The following is a 3784-nucleotide window of genomic DNA, read 5'->3' on the forward strand; positions in this document are numbered from 1 at the left end:
GTCAACCTGGGCTACATAGAAGTTCAAGGCCAGTATGAACTAACAGCAAGACCTTGTCTCAAAAAAAAAAAGAAAGAGGGCCAGGGATATAGCTCAGTGGTGCTGCTCCTGCCTCCCAAATGCAAGGTTCAGAGTTTGATCCCTAGTACCGCAAAAAAAAAAAAAAAAAAAAAAAGAGAGAGGGAAAGAAAGATATTTGTGATTATAAACAAAATGATTCTTTTAAAGAAGCTCCAGTTTAGCTCCTGAGTTTAATTCCCAATATTCCTAAAATATGAACAACAGTTTAAGAGAAAAATCTGATTTAAGAAACTTTTGCTAATGAAGCCAACCAACCATCAACTGAATTGTGTGAAACCATGAGTCAAATGAACATCACTCCTGTCTTTGTTGCTTTTCTCATCCCTGGTGCACAATACCCAACATCCACAAAAGAGAGGTTTTAGTCCACAATCCAGTGACTCCAAGGCAGGACAAGCATGACAGAGGAGCAGTGGAAAGCTGCTCATGTCCTTAAAAAAAAGAAAATATTATATTTTGGTAAATTTTTTGTTTCCTGTCACAATTACCTACAATTCAGCAGTGTTTCATTCAACTAATCTGGTTTTGTATTATGTGGAGTCATGTTTTCAAAGTCCTTATGCATTATTATGTATAAATTATCTGTCATGATGAAATTGTGTGATAATGCCCTTGTTTTATAATTGGAATAAGTTGTACTTTGGCAGCACATAAACTATAATTGAAGTAAATTAAATGTTTGTGATTTATTGTAATTAATTTAGTATAAGAAGACATTAAGTACAAATTATAAGATAAAAATTAAGTAATAGTTATGAAATTTTAATACATTCACCATAGTGGGTTTTTTTTTTACTTAAAATTCTTGGAGTTCAATTATAAAATTAATACATCTGAATTTATTTGTGGCTATGACCAACAGGGGATTTTAGGTTAAACATGCAAACTCACAAACTTGCCATGCCACCCTGCGTCCCAGATCACCAGAAGAAGATTAAAGGGAATAGCTGGGCGTGGTGGCACTCGCCTGTAATCCCAGCACTCAGGCGGCTGAGGCAGGAGGATCACTGTGAGTTCTAGACCAGCCTGGGCTACATAGTGAGTTCCAGGTCAGTCTCAACTACATAGCAAGATTCTGTCTCAAAGAAAATGGAAAAAAAAAAGGTGGGGGAATGGCAGCCTGGAGCCAGGGTGTGTCAAGTGTTCACGTGTGGGGTCCAGACACAGCTTCATAGGCAGCGTGGTTGACCTTTCTCCTCTGCATGGTAACGGGGCTTCAAGGCTTAAATAATGCTGGGATTACAATACAGTGGAAAAGATCTTCACCTCATTTATGTACTACACCTACTGCTTTTAAATATCTTATATAATGGAGTATGTCTAATTCCAACATTTTGGTTGGTTGTTGTATCTGAGTCTGGTTTTTTTGTTTGGTTTTGGTTTTTTGAGACAGGGTCTCACTATGTAGTTGAGACTGACCTGGAATTTACTGTGTAGCCTAGGCTGGTCTCAAACTCTCAGTGATCCTCCTGCCTCAGCCTCCTGAGATCTGGGATTACAGGCGTGCGCGCCCGGCTTGAGTCTGGTTTTTTGTATTGTTAGGATAAGTGAATTCAAAGTTGAAATGTCTTACTCTTTGAACCTCACTGAGTTTCATCCCCAGGAAGTATTTATTTTTTTGTGAGACAGGGTCTTACTATGTAGTTCAGGCTGCTTTGACTCACTGTGTAGCCCAGCCTGGCCCCAAATGCACAGCAATCCTCCTCCCCAGCTTCATGAGTGCTGGGATTACAGGTGTATGCCACCATGCCTTGTGGGAAGTATTTTATCATCTTCTTCCACTTTCCTACTCTGGGTCATTGGATAACTTATGTGATAAGGTCTACGCTTTAAGTCCAGTGCATCCATATCATTATGGGTAGAACTCTTTTCTAGGTTTTCCCTGTTGAAAGTGAATAAAGCTTCTGTTCCATAACAAAGGTATCTACTGGGCCGGTGGTTTAGCTCAGTGGTTCTGCTGCCTGCCTCACAAGGGAAAGGTCCTGAGTTTGATCCCTGGCACCAAAGAAAAGGTATCTTATATCTTACTGTATAATTTATATCTGTAGTCGCTCTAGGTTGTTTCACCATGAAATTTATGATCCTTATGATCCTATAAGAATTCTTAGTGAAAGACATTATTAGTAAGGATGATGTAATTCTACCCTAGAGGTTTTATTTACTATATCTTGGCTGAAGACTAGGAATTCACATTTTTTAACAAACAAGCACATGGTGATGAAAGTGATGAATGTTTCTGTTAGGATTCCTATTTTATGTGGCACTGGGGATCAAACTCAGGACCTTGGGCTTGTGAGGCAGAAACAGTGCCACTGAACTAAGTCCCTGGCCTAGGATTCCTATTTCTTTAGCCTAGACTCAGTGGTTCTTTATGTGGAAACAAATTATGGTTACAAGTAACCTGGCATCTGCTGTCTTTTCCCTACCTGGCTTAAAGCCAAGACCTTTAGTGGTCACCTTTTAAAAAGTTTTTAAAACTGCCCTAGAGACTCACCCTACAGCTTTAACTCTTTCCCCATGTATCATTTGCATACTTGGTAAAGTTGGATGAATATTTTAATTATGCCCAAGGAGCTTCCCTTTCCACAATATAAACAAAAATCTTGGATTGTTGAAGATTGCAGATATTGGAGATAGCACTGTAGCTCAGTGGTACAGTGCTTGCCTGTGTTCAGTCACCAACACTGGGGAAAAAAATTGCAGATATAGAAATGGTAATTAAGACAGTTCTGGCCTATAGTTTCTTTATTGAAACTTCTCAATATTTAATATATTTTAAATACTTTCAAATAGGTACATTTGTGTGTGTGTGTGTGTTACTAGGGATTGAACCCAGAGCCTTTGCAATAAACTATAGCATCAGCCCTTTATTTGATTGATTGATTGAGTTAGGATGTCAGAATCTGACCAGGTTGCCCTTGCTGGGCTTGAACTTGCAATCTTTTTTGGGGGGGTACCAGGGATCGAACATGGGTTCTCACACTTGTGAGGCAGGCAGCAGAACCACTGAGCTAAATCACCAGTGAACTTGCAACCTTTTTACCTCTGAGGCCTCCCAGAGTGCTAGGATTACAGATGCCCACTACCACATTCAGCTTCATATTCTTTTTTATTCAGTCTGACAACCCTACCTCCTTCCATTGCCCATGAACTATTGCTTGTAGTTTGCGTACAGAACTGTGTCATCTACTTCTTTGGTACCTGCTCAGGAAACCATATTTCCTCATCAGTGGTGAGGCATTGTATCCAGCTGTGGACAGCGAAAGGGGCAACTCAGGTAAAACAGGCATGTTCGCTAGCATTTGGAATCCAGCCAGCCCAGGACACTGAATAAAGTCAGCAGCAGTAGAATAGGAGGTAAGAACACGTTTGGGAAAAAGAGGCAGCCAGGGGAATCTAAGAAGACATTAGAAGTTTGTAGGTAGTGAGTGCGGTGGTGCACACCTGTAATTCCAGCACATAGGCAGCTGAGGCAGGAGGATCACTGGGGCTCCATAGTGAGTTCAAGGCCAGACTACAGTACTACATACATACCAAGACTGTGTCTCAAAAAACGGAGTTCAGTTGACCAAGAAGAAAAGGACTGAAGTTACTAGTAAGACATTCCTGGAGCCAGGGATTTAGTTCCACCATTTGCCTTGCAAGTGCAAGGTCCCAAGTTTGATCCCCAGTACAAAAAAAAAAAAAAAAAAAAAAAAAAAAA

This window comes from Fukomys damarensis, unplaced genomic scaffold, assembly GCF_012274545.1.
Source record: "Fukomys damarensis isolate Sample0158 unplaced genomic scaffold, DMR_v1.0_HiC HiC_scaffold_1, whole genome shotgun sequence".
Lineage (NCBI taxonomy): Eukaryota > Metazoa > Chordata > Mammalia > Rodentia > Bathyergidae > Fukomys > Fukomys damarensis.